General features: G+C 39.9%; 1 long non-coding RNA gene across 3 annotated transcripts in view; it reads left to right on the top strand.

The window, feature by feature from the left end:
• The window catches only part of LOC135298913 (uncharacterized), a 79,259-nt gene extending 66,438 nt beyond the window's left edge, over positions 1 to 12,821 (top strand). For all 3 annotated transcript variants that reach the window (XR_010360968.1, XR_010360969.1, XR_010360970.1), the window contains 2 exons: positions 6,022 to 6,178; positions 12,725 to 12,821. This is a non-coding gene — a long non-coding RNA (uncharacterized LOC135298913). The remainder of the gene's footprint in view (positions 1 to 6,021; positions 6,179 to 12,724) is intronic.
• The last annotated feature ends 933 nt before the right edge of the window (positions 12,822 to 13,754 follow it).

The following is a 13,754-nucleotide window of genomic DNA, read 5'->3' as shown; positions in this document are numbered from 1 at the left end:
TTTTTTCACTGAAAGGGTGCTCAGGCATTGAAACAGGCTGCCTGGGGAAGAGGTGGTCACCATTCCTGGAAGTGTTGAAGAGACAATTGGACATGGATCTTAGTTCCATGGTTTAGTTGGGATGGTGGCATTGGTCAGAGGTTGGACTCCATGATTTTGGACGTATTTTCCAACCTTAATAGTTCTATGATTAGTTTAGTTTCATAGCTGCACACTCTTTGATTTCCAATGGTGAATCTCCACTGAAACCTCCTGATCGTTAAATTTATAATGCCATCTGATCCTGACAATTATTTTTGCAAACACTGGCCCTCGAAGCCAGTCAGCCTCCTCTGTCCTATCCTTTCTGGCTGCCAAGTCCCCATTTTTTACTAAATGTTGACAAAACACTGGTGCTACTGAGTGTCTATTTAATTTTTGACTGATTTTCCTGCTGCATGAGATCACTGGCAACTGCTAGAACACATTCTTGCTTTCCCAAACTTTGTGTTTATTTCCCTGAAGATCTTGCCATCTGCTGTGCTCAGCTGCCCAAATAAGTAAAATTTTCCACGTCTTATAATTTTTTCCTGAAAATATTGTCTGTTCTCTCAATGTTTCCAGTTTTCATCAGGTTCTTTATGATTGGTTCACCTCTAAATAACATGTATCATAACAGGCCATGTTACCAAAACCAGGAATATTGATTTTGGCGCCAAGACAGAGGTTGCTGAAGCAACAGTCAGTAAGTGGCATTCCAGATATTACCTAGAGGTCAGCCAATAGAACTGTGGACAAGAGATTCATATATGATGCTGTTCATGCAGTGTACATTTCTTTGGCCTTACTTAGCATTTACACCTCATTTATTTCAACTTGCTTACTGTTGCCAACCCTGAGTGCTCAAAATCATGAAATTGGCTTGAAAATTATAATGCTTTAAGCAGTAATACATTTAGAAGTTCTTAACCCAGAGTGCTTGCACTTTCAAGCATTCTTCTATAGCTAGCAGGAAATGTGCTTTCTTGGGGGGAGAGCAGAAGTGACGGAGATATTCACACAAAATATTGTGACCCCCTCTGAGCTGAGAAAACACAAAATATCCCATTTTTGAAAACTCCTTCATGCTGGCTGAGTGGCTGAGTAACTCTTGATTTATACTAGCATAAGTAAATCAGAATACTGCATAAATGTGTAACAAAAACAATGCATTTTTTCACCTGTCAGAACTTATATGATCACTGCCCCTTCCTACTGATTCCATATTATTTTTTACTTTAAGAATCAAGCAAATGCTCTTTGGAAAGGCACATGGTGCAATTACATAGAGAGCTGAGGCAGTGAAGACATCCGTGCTGCCAGACTGGTTAGTTCTCATGTTAATCTGTTTGTGCCCATCATCTCTATTGCTTAATGACATCACAAGATCAGTCTGAGCATATCTTGGGTCAGCCTGAGCCACACTTGAAGCCTTTGCACAACCAAAATGGGAATTGGCTTTGATTGAGTGAAAGTACTCTGTTCCTTTGCCTTGACATGTGTTCAGAAATAGAAATGTGCAAGGCAAGACAGGAGAAATAAACACACAAGCAAACACCTGAAATCTTGAATGCCTTACAGTCAACTCTTTGAAAACTAGAACTGGGACAGAGAGCAGAGATTTCTTGTGAATTTTAACTCTAAAGGTACTTTGTCTATAGCTTCACCAAGCAAGCCTTTAGCATTCTTATACTCAGGTCCTGATGTATTTTTCTCTCTTCGGTGATTTCTAGTGGAATGAGAGGAGGAGGTTAAGGGAAAGAGCAGTATGAAGAATGAATGAGTGTTGCTCCATACGGATCCTGGGGACTCCCATAAAATCTAAAAAAGAAACAGTGGAGGAGGATGTGGCTGGCTGCTGAAATGCTCTGTGGGCTACATCCTGTCTGTGGCTGTGGCAGAGCTTGCACACCCTTGTGGCTTGTGTGTGTGTGCTGGGTGCTGAGGTGACACTGGCTGCAGCAGCGCGTGCAGCTCATACAGAGGCTGTGCCTTGGCACTGCACCCTCCTGTCCATGTGCACACGCTGAGCACGGTTTGGGAATCATCTGCTTTCTACAAATGGAGAGCTCATGTGAACCTGCACGATGTTAGAAGGATGAACTTTCCCAGGTGAAGGCTTTTCCTCCAAGAAAATATTGAATTTTCATCCTACAGCACAGTATTTTTCTCCAGCTCTGTAAAACTTTTCTAAAATGTCTTTATATCGCTTTGTGTAGTTCAGCAGAGTGCAAAATAACCTCTTGGTGTTTGCTTTAGTTCTGTCATATTCTGTTTACAAATTCAAAAGGACCTAACATAAATAGCTGTCAACACTTACATATTACTGTGATTCACTGACTTCACTACAAGAATTTTCATATAGCAGCAGAAAGAGCATCAATATAAAAATCTTATCTTGAAAGCCACTGTAGTTGTTCATCTCTCTTTCAGTGAGTGTGTGCACAGTGAATCTAATTATGCTACTTGAGATATAATTACACAGCTGCCAGAACAGGACATCAAAATGGTACCTCAGCAGTAGTGTGTGGGCCTGAACAACTGAGAGTGAAGGGCTTTTCTTTCCTCCTGTACTGCTACAATACGTATTGTTTTGATCATCTAGATTTAAAAACTCATATAAATGGGGGACAAGAGAGCAAAAAAAAAAGAAATAAGTAAAATCAAAGGATGTATGTCTCTTCTTTTGTTTATTGATAAGTCAATAATTCCTAAAGTTCTGCTGAATTTTTTGGTGGGGGATCAGTTCTGACCAAATCCTACCCTGCAGTTTTCAGGATGGAGGAGTTACACTTTAAGGAAAGATGGTTTGGACTCTGTTGTTTGGTATAGCTATTTAATATCTAGCCAGATACAAGGAGATCTTGCAGCACTGATTGCTAGCTGCCTATCTGTGGTCCTGTGGCCTATGACATCTCAAACCACTCATGTGGAAAGACATCAGCATGCAGCACACATTGCAGACTGGGATTTAAATCATGTCTGCTGTGCCATGGGAAGGGAGAAGCAGAGAGATTTGCTGAGCTGCTCTTACATAACCACGCAGTGGACAAATACGCATCTGGCATGTGTTACATTTTGAAAAAGCACTGAGCTCCAGGCTTCTCAATTCTCAAAATCAAAAATGTAGAAACACTAGAGCAGAGTTTGTATTGCAAAATGATGAAAAACTATCACACTGCTACAGGAGGACTGTGCAGCAAGGACTGTGATGTGCCCAGCTAGTTCTGTTTAGTCTTAGTGTCTGGAAATGCAATTCTGGGGACCTCAGTTTGACATCTCACCTAAGAGGTCTGGTTTCCCAGAGATCACCATGGTATCTTCCTTCAGTGGCAGCCCAGGGCACTCTGAATTGCACAAGGACTATTCCCAGCAGTAAAAATATACTGGGAGACATATTTAGCTCTTGTGGAAGATTGTGGAGCTTCACTGAAATAAATGGGCTAATTGAGGAGTAAGGTAAAACCACTGACTTTAATGGCTTGAATGTTTCCTTCCTTTTTTAAATTTTTTTTTTCTCCTGATAAAATCGTAAACAAGGTGCAATTTAGGGCAAAGTTCTGGCTAAAATATTCCATCTAGATAGCCTGATCGATGAAATTCATCTGACAAATGAATGACAATATTCAAATAAATATCTGGATAAAGTTAAGCAAAGTCATGATGGATTATGACCAATAACTTGCATAGTACCACTAGAAAAATGTCCTAAGTGTCAGTGCCATGAAGCAGCCAAAAAAGAGACTTTGTCACTGAACTTCTAAGAAAAAGTGCTGTGCTTTCATGCATGGCATCTTTTACTTGCCTACAGATATTCAGTGCAGAGTATTTAGAAAAAAAGACTCGCATAGTCAGCAGGCTGAATTGATAAATTTGCTGGCATAAAATGCCATAAAGAACTTTCTGAATTAATTGGAGGTGGCAGGGCATTCAGCATTCAAATATATGATTCCTGGGATTGAGAAGCTGCCATGGATTCTAGCTCTTTGGATAAAAGCCAAACTTTTATGCAAACCAACAAGGCATGAGCGTGCAAACTGCTTCACTGCATTCCTGCTGCCTGGTCTTGGTGACCAGTGCTCCAAGGGAAAGCTCCATCAGTGGGGGCTGAAATTTCTTTCTGGCAATGGCTGATGAGAGCAAAGAGGTGTTTTTCTCTTTGTGCTCTGGGACAATGATTTTGCTTTGCAGAGCACTACGACTGACAGAACTGCAATTATACTCAGGTCTATTGTGGATGATACAAATTAAATTATGAAGACACATAGGTGTCTCAGAAGAAATGGAGACTGTGGTGCTTGGGAGTCTCAACAACTTGGTGTTGTTCAATGCAGGGTTAAGCAGTGCTTTCCTGAGCTGATACCCTTTCATTCTCTAGCTGTAGCTGGTCACTGTGCTGTTTTTACTGGAATACAGTTCCTCATTTTCAGGCTATTAAAAAGAAGTGATCTTTAAAAAATGTACACATAAACAAAAATGTGCAAATGCGGGGTTCACATTTAATTGGAATTTTGGTTTGGTTGCACTTGAAGCCACACTTTCTTCCTCTTACATTCCTTCTGTCCTACAGTATGACTAGTGCAACCACAGACAGCTAACTCTAAATTTGAATGCTTGACATTCTCAGCAAAAGTGAATTCATAAACTGTGTGCATTACCAGTATTTGTGCAAACTGCGTATTACACTTGGATGTGTTCCTGAGTGTATTTCCTAATCACTAAAGCCCTCGGGACCATCTAGTCCAACCTTCTTCTTAGGAGGGCCAATTTCTACACTGGCTTCGGTATCTTGCAACTGAAGCAGACAGCATCTTTTTATAGACACCCTGACATGACTTAAAAGCTCCAAGTGTCCCAGTATATTCCAGGGCAAGAAATCCCACTGGTTAATTGCTCATAATGTTAAAAATGTGTGTCTTGTTTCCAGTGTGAATTTTGCTGAGTTCAGCTTCCAAGATCTGCATCTTTGAATGTGAAATGTGAAACTACTTGTTTATTTTTTATATAGCTTGTCTGCACAAGGAAAGGAAATAAATCTCTGCAACTGGCAAGTAGGATGGACAGAAGGGTATTAGTATTCTTTTTTCTCCTTCCTCCATTTGGAAAATCAGCATACTCTTAGCAGAAATTTAATGTAATGTTTTTAGCATTACTTCATACACATTTTCCTATATGCTCTTCCTAGAATGGGAATATTATATAGGAATAATATGCAGAATATGAAAGGCCAGTGTCTGCTTCTAGTATGTCAGCAGTTTCTTCTTCCTCAGTTTTGTGCTAGTATTTATTTCATTGGCCTCCCTGATTAACTTCATCCATTGTTTCTGGATTGTCTCATCACCACCAATCTTCTGATTATTGCCAAGGCTTAGTAGTTTCTGGAGTGATATTATACAGCTTGTCTGGGAAATCTCAATGCAGATGGAAGCTGGCTGCTATGTGTGTTACTGTTGGCAGTGATTATATATTTAAAGCAGTATTAGCAATTTTTTTAAATAGGAAAAACCCAGATTTACTAAGCTCATCTTTGTGAGTGACACAGTCAGAATTTACCCTAATTTATTTTGGTAGATAGTTCAAAGACAGTGACCAGAGAAAGCTTGAGGACATTCAAAGTACACACTCTGATTGGGAGAAATTGGTGACCACTTAAAATAATGGAGTTTAAAATTAAGAATTGCCAGAAAACTTTGGAAAGCTCTTCTGGACACTATGAGAGTATATGTTGGGAGTCTGTGAAGTGGTTCCTTCCTGGAAAAGAATCACTGGAAAATGTCACAGCAGTGTCTTAATCATCCCTCCCTATCACTGCCCACCATGGGCTACAACAAAGCTGAGAAGATGGGGGGTAAAAAAAGAAGAGGGAGGAGGGAAGGGAAGGCAGGAACAGCAGCTTTAATGCAAAGGTTCTTCTAGAAGAATGCGTATGGTTACTGCAAGGTGCAATGTACATCCTTGAAGGGAAGCACACTGTTGTAAAACTTTTCTGAAATATTGTTCCAGGCACTTCCAAAATGAGGACGGAGGGGGAATAAAAAATCCAAACTAAAAAGAGAGAAAAGAAGGGAAAACAAAAGAGGAAAATTTTCAGGACACAGAAATGGAAGGAGGTGAACTAGTCATTCCCCACTGCATATTCTCCATCTGAGCCCATGAATATGTAAGTGAATATCTGAACAAACATTATCACTGACACAGATTTCCTTCCACAGCATATTTGTGTTGCCATGCATATGAATAATTGCATTAGTAAGGCAGAAGGTCTGGTTCCCATATTTTACATGCACCTATATTTTATCTGTGGCTATGCTTTGCACTCTAATTATATGGTGTTGGAAGCATCCATTTGTCTTGTTTCTTCCCAGTGAACAATACTTATTTTTCCCAGCTGACCCAATGACTGAAAAAAAATTGGAGCAAGAATAAAAAGTGACAGCTCAAGCTAAGTCTGGACAGGAAGGAAGAAAAAGGAAAGCATTTTAGTGAAGAGGCAGAGTTCAGGTCATCTGCCATCTGCTAGACCTCATTTAATTGCATATCTGCATAGCAGCAATCACTTTTCTCTGTCTCATCTCCCTTCTCTTTCTCTTCCTGTAAGCTCCATGACGAAAATAGGTAGATTCAGAGATGAAATGACATGACACTCTTTCCCACCTGGGGGGAACGTGGCACAAGCACATGATTCTAGCACTCTCAGTGACTTTTGTTTTGGCAGGAGTCATGGTGCCAGGGCTGCTCCCAGCCACTAAGTATCCAGGGACCAATGTACTGTAACAGCATCCAGATCCTTCACTGGTACAGCTGTCATCAGGCCTCTCTCGGCTGATATATTTGAGTGGAAAACTTCTGAGAATCTAGCATAGCATGCATGTCCTGGGCTACTCAGTTGTGCAAGTCTCACCAACCCCACTCAGAGGTCAGGATAAGCACTTGTCAATTTTTTAACTCAGAGCAAACCCATTTTGCAGATATTCGACTAATTCACTACTGAGCAGAAGGTCAGCACTGTAGTACTTAAATGTCATTTATGCCTTATCTGAAGATTTTAATGGGACTTATTTGGTATATGATCTTGGCCTGGCCTTGGCACAAGGGTTATTTTGACCCAAAATGAACTACTGAGCGGCTGACAACATCCTTTGGAAGACAACCAGCAAGAAGTCATTACTCTTGGGATAGCTGTGAACTCCAGGAGAGTCAGAGAAATATTTCCTTCTTAGGCAGAAAGCAGTGTCATATAAAGGAACAAACGCAAGTGCTGGGTTTATTGGCAAAGCTGAGATAGCAAAAGCAACTGAAAAGTGTTTGCTTCCACTCACTAAGAAACATCCTAATGGTTTTGAATAGTGATAATGTCTGCTCCTTGCCTTAAGTTTAAATTATTTTCACAAAGTTAAAGTCAAGATGACGAAATTGTCTCATCCTAAAGAGCACATCTATTTACAGAATGGATGTGTTCTGTACCAATAAGAATTATAGAATCATTTAGATTGTAAAAGACCTTTAAGGTCATCAAATCCAGCAGGTAATCCAGAACCACCAAGTCCATCACTAAACCACATCCCTAATGCCCCATTTACAAGTCTTCTAAATTCCTCCAGTGATGGTAATTCCACCACTTCTCTGGGCAGTTTGTTCCAACGTTTGACAGCCCCAGCTCTTCACATTGTTGACCCTCATAGAACTGGCCTCAGCCATTGATCCAACCCATCCAGATCCCTCTGCAGAGGCTTCCTACCTCTGCAGATCAACACTCCCACCATCATTAAGCTCTAGACAATCCAAGCACTCTCTCACATACACAGCTGCCCCACCACCTCTCCTTGCCTATCCCTACACCTGCTGTAGTACCCATTACAACTTTACCCATTACCCATTACAACACTCCAGCTGTGTGAACCAGCCCACACTGTTGCTGTGATGGCAACTTGTGTCATACTTTTCCTGCTGCACCTTGGTTTCCAGCTCCTCCTTTTGCTTGCCTATGCCACATACAGTGGTTCAGCTGAGCTATTGATCCTGCCACCTTTTTAAAGGGTGAAGCCTTAATTCCTACATGATCATTCCCAGGCACTTCCGTTGTTTCTAACACATCAGTAACACATCATGTCTAACACATCATGTCTCTGCTGCTAAGGATATTTTAAAAGGGAAATTTATTATCTGAGTATTTTTAAATGGTGTTCTCCAGTCCTGTGCATTCAATTGTCATCATCTAGAGCCAAAACAGCCTCTGGGTACCACTTTTTTAGCAATTCAGAAGATTTATGCATCTCTTGCTGTGCTGAATGCCATTTTTGAGTAAGCACAGAGCACTGAAACTTTCTTTTAAGAAGTGAGGGAGGAGGGGCTCATGTGCTTCTTATATAAAATTTGAGGAGCTGATGAAAAGCAATTTGATTAAAATATGATTGAAAGGATGTTCTGTGGCATGCTTTAGGGCGATGTTTTTTCAGTGACATAGGTGCAAGGGGGAGAAGGGGAGAGATTGGTTGTCAATATTTCTGGGTTTTTTTTCACAAGATTAATACCTATTCTTGCAAGCTGCCTTGCAGGAAAGCCTAGTGGGACTAGTAGGACACTGCTACAGTGAGAGAGTTCCTTTTCCATTGCTGCAGTTGGTTAAGACAGCAGCACTGAACTTGCTTCCCTGGTCGAGAATGTTTGTAGTCAATTAGAAACCTGGTTTCCCTTAATTTAGGGCTGCTCTGCAACACCCTGGGAACATAAAATGTATTTTAAGTGAGTGTAAGTATAACTTATAACCATTAAAAAGCAGCTTTGCATTGTACAGCAGTTTAAAACCTCGGGGATAGTGAGCATCTGGACTTCCAATGCATAAATTATGGTCAGTCTGAAAATTAAATGAAGATTTTTATATTATGTAGTGCGACCACTAAGTCAACCTAAGTTGACTATTCAATCTAATTCAATACTGTAGTTTTATTAATTAGAGCTCCTTAAACTGTAGGGTAATCTCTTGTTTTCAGTATTTTGCTTTGAAAATGTTTGGGAATTTTACAAACATACATTCAGAGATCAGATTGTTCTGTCCTTTTTTATCTATTCTAAAGTTCCTCAGAAAAGACATAGCACAGGAGGTCAGTTTGGAAAACACTTATTAGTCCATTGTTCCTGTTCATATTCACTATCCTTCTTTAAATAACACATCACAAGACACTTTACATTCTGAGAGTTTTGGCAACTAAATCAAAGTTTTCAGTGTTTGTTCCTTGAGTATCAACTTATTGTGATTAATTATCTCATTCTTAGCACCAGTTATGGTGTGCTGCCACTGAGCCTTCAGCTGGCATTGAATAAATAATTTACTCCAGGATGTGTTCCATGCATGTTACTTTAAAGTGGCAAGGATTTAATCTATACTGTTTTCAGGCCATAAAGGCAGCAAAACTAAATAATAAATCATGGCATCTCTATGAAAGCAAATAAGGCTTACTCTTGCAAAAGTAATTACACACATTGCTCTTTGTTCTTGTGTCTCCGTCATCAGCATTACTCCTGAAAAAGGAGGCAGAAAAGCCTCCTGGGTATTAAACACCCAGGGTATCATGTCTTACTTCAGGATCTCTTCAGCTGCTTCTGTTACTAATAGTTTTCAATAACACACCAGAGGTAAATCAGCTATATATAGATACTTATAATACAAAATGAATATATATATTGTTATTTTGCTGTTCCCATTTCCTTAAAATATTGTTCATTTCTCTCAACAGGCATTGGTCTGTCATGATGTTTTGTAATAAAAGAACATGTTTAAAATGCAGTGAGCTTTCCTTCTATTCTTCTTAATTTATATTTTCTGGACAATTTTAATATGCGCTGGGATAACATCCTAAAGCCCCTTGCAAAATCTGTATCTGTAGACTCCCCTTAAAAGCGACGTCTAATTAACAACCAAAGCCGGCAGGATGAACTCCCTGGGAGCAAATGACTAATTCTTGATAGCAGGACTGTATTTTTAAGCTGTTGCCAACATCTTGAGAACAGTTCAATGCTGGAAGCTGCTCCCGAGGGTCCTTTCTTTCAGTTTCACAACGTGTTGGCAGAGGCACAGGCTCGGGGACGGGCACACCAGCAGGGGGAGATGAGGGGATGTCTTTCCACTTCTGGCAACTTTGGCACTGTTGCCTGCCTTCAGACACAGCTTTTTGGGTTTTTCTACAGTAACACATTTTCACTGCACAAACTTGCAGTGCTTAATTAAAGCAATAATTTTAAACACATTTAGGCAAATCAGTGCAGTGTTCTGCTGGATACATAAATTGAGTAAAACCTGCTGCTTGCACCAGTAAATTTATAGGGACAAGCTACTCCTGCAGATCAAGTTTTCAGTCAATGAATGTTTAACCACACTGTTGGGCTTTGCCTGGGCTACTGGCCCTGCAGCTGGATGCAATAGGGCAACTGGGACTGTGGCCCAGCTGTGCAGGAGCTAGAGCTTGGCTAATTTCCTCTAATAGCAGATGTGTCAGGCAACTCCACCAGTTGTTCTTGGCAGCCTGCAGTGCCATTTGGCTGTAGTTTTGCTTCTGACTCTTTTGCCTTTCGTTCTTGTTTGTTTAGTCTTGATTCCTGGTTCCTACTTCCTTTGTGTTATGCTCTTGTACCTCACCTTGTCCCAGTCCTGACTTGACTTAGAATAGGGACTCTGGTTTTCAAACACCTGGCTCTGTGACTTTCTGACTATGCTTTTCAGTTTGAGATTATTCTTTCTATCTCTGATGTTTTGATTTATTCTTATGCTGGCTTCACTCCTATCCAAACCCAATTCTTATCTGCTCTTCACCTTTGGGCATAGTGGAGTAGTCTGATGAAAGTACATGCCTCTTAAGAAATCTGAAACTGCAGTGGAGGAAACTTGTGTTAGGCTGCTTCTCAGTAGTATTGGAATGGGGACAGATATGGAAGTCCTTTGCATGATTTCTCTTGAGTCTGCATGCTGTGAGGGATTACAGGCATGACTTGTGGATCAGTTTTGCACCAGAGGCTTAATCTGAATGCAAATATTAATTTGCAGCCTTAGATGACCACAGTTATGCTTCTTTTATATTGAAACCTGTTGTAAGCAGGCCAGTTTTGGCATGGGGTAAATGACTTCCAGGGCTCAAGGTTATTTTCTCAGACTTGTGTTCTTCTTTTTCACCATTTGTTGACTTTTCAAATGTCAGTCAAACTCTGTATAACTGTTCATGGCACCAGTTGTTACCATTTTCCATGTTGATTCAGCATCTTGGAATTTGTAGCTATCCTTTCTCTTTTCTGTATTCCAGATGCCATTGCTTGCATTTTATTGCAATACAATTCATTTTGGTATCATCTGTTCCATGACTCTCTACAGAATTATCTATTCAGCTTTGCTTTCTCAACCAGGCACAGTATCATTAACAGTGCATATAAATTCTTCTAAAAAACTTCAGGACAAAATCCAGAATCTGCATAATTAGCCAAGCCAAAAGCCCAGCAGATGAATGCTGGGAAAAACATGGAAAGCTCCAGAGAAGCTGATGATCAACAGGTTAAGTGCCCACAGTAGATCCAGGAAGACCATGTGTGAAGAAAGGAGAGGATACATTTAGTGATGGGTTATGTGTTTTGCCATCTGAACTTTCCATCTCCTTGCCAACATAAAAGCATTTTAATGATACAAAGAATTTATTTGCTATAGTCCCTTTATTTATCTACCTCTTTTGTACTGAGGTAGAACAAGACGGAGAAAACTATTGCCAAAAAAGTCCCCAGACAGTGCCCCTTGATGGTGATCTAAATTGCTATGTGGTCCTTTGTACAGGCTCTCTACACTGGGGTGGATTTCCTCTCTTGAGGATATGATGGAACCAAACAACATGTGGAGTGCTGATAAATTATATTGCCTATCCAAGGCTAGTATACAACACTTGGTATCACATTTATTTTAGTTAAATGTAGATGAATCTAGTTCTTTTGAAAGTTTTAGGTGTTGTCACTGTTGTGACTGTGAGCTGTAACAGAATGTTGAGTTCACTATGGAGCATCTCCTCAAGACACACTATCAACACAGACTAGTTTGTAGTGGTTTTAATCCTGTAGACAATGATGCTATAGAGGCTATAACCTAGGCAATAGGCACAGATACAAAGATGTTGGGAATCCCCAGTAATGTTTATATTGAAGGGAAGTAAACCAAAGCAATTGCACATTTCTCTTGAAAGAAAAATCAGGAAAATAATTATTTAAGGCAGCATCAATATCCAGACTAACCTTGTTGCACATATTTTCCATCCAGCCATCATAGTATTTGAGAGCCCTTACTAATTCCCCTTTACTTCCACGATATTGTCAAACTTATATTTATTACGTGTGAAGCCAGAACTTCCAGAGGCTAATAATAATGCAGGAAGGACAGACTCCTGTAGCTAGAACAGTCTTTCTCTAATAATAATGATTAAAATTTTAAATACTATCTCTTGCAATCAATACTTTAAAACAGTATCTTAATTGGTTGAGTCAGTGGGAAAAAGTATTGCTACATGTCTACAAAATAATCCTCACCTTGCTGCAAAAATAGAATCAAGACAACTTGACTGCTAATTTTTCATGGGACCTAGGATACAGTTTGAAATGCCTCAGTCTGTGTGTCTTTATTGAAGTCCGGCTTAAAATTACTGACTTCTCATTGTATAGGCATTTATTCCTCCTTCCACTTTAGATGGATGCTGCTACTTTCCAGAGCTGCTGTGAGCTTAAAAGAATTGTCATGTCTCAGCTAAAACGGAACAGAATTGTTCATCTGAGGCAAAGAGGTGGGTACTAACTTATTCCAGACTTGGAAAAAATCTGTCCTCTCATAGAGCTTGTCCTCAAAATCAGTAATCAGGAGTGACTGCTCTTTGGAAGATCAGAGCTTCCAATCTATCATGCTGGGCTTTTATTCTAGTAGGGGATGAAATGACTAACAATGCTACTAGGGATTAGTGATGCAAGAGGTCAAATGTGCTAGAATTTTCCCAGAATCCACTGACTGTGTTCTTTTAGTTCAAAGATGTGATCTTCATATTCCCCTCCTGCTGTTCAATGAGAAAAAGGAATCTAATAGGACTCAGATATCATGAAGAAGAAATCCTCCTGTGACCAAGGAGTGTGAGGAAAACCTGAAAGAGTACCTGTGTGGATGGATTTGAAGGACAGATTTAAGTCATAAGGAATGCCTATATAACTTTTACTACTAACACAGATCTGAAACAGAGTATCTCTAGTTTGTTACTATTATCAGAGAACAAAGACAATGTTTGGCGATTTCTCTCTCTTCCTTTCCCTCCATCACAGCAAGGATAAGGATTTTGCTACAGAAACAAGTTATGGGGTTAGGATTTCAGCACACCATAAGTAGTTTTGATTAGTTATGAGCTCTTACACCTGTGATCTGAATCTTGGCTGTATCATACCTTGCAGAAGTGGCATGATTCATGGTATTTGGCTGTGGTACTGACCTTTGTCTTATGAAAGCTTATCTGAATGCTCCTAAGGAAGAGGTGACCTGAAATGGCGATTCTGCCTTGGCAAAGAAGACTAAACACATTCAAACAGATGAATAATCAAGACTCACAAGACACAATGAAAGAGCTTTACACAGCCTGCATGTCATATTATCATTGAAAACCAGAAGGAAAGGAAAACTGTTAAAAAGGAAGAACTCCTATATAGCCTTCAGAATTAATACAAACATGCTGGAGTTGTGA

This window comes from Passer domesticus, chromosome 4 (genome assembly GCF_036417665.1).
Source record: "Passer domesticus isolate bPasDom1 chromosome 4, bPasDom1.hap1, whole genome shotgun sequence".
NCBI lineage: Eukaryota > Metazoa > Chordata > Aves > Passeriformes > Passeridae > Passer > Passer domesticus.
Note: the sequence above shows the minus strand (reverse complement) of the source record. Positions and strands in the feature narration are given on the sequence as shown.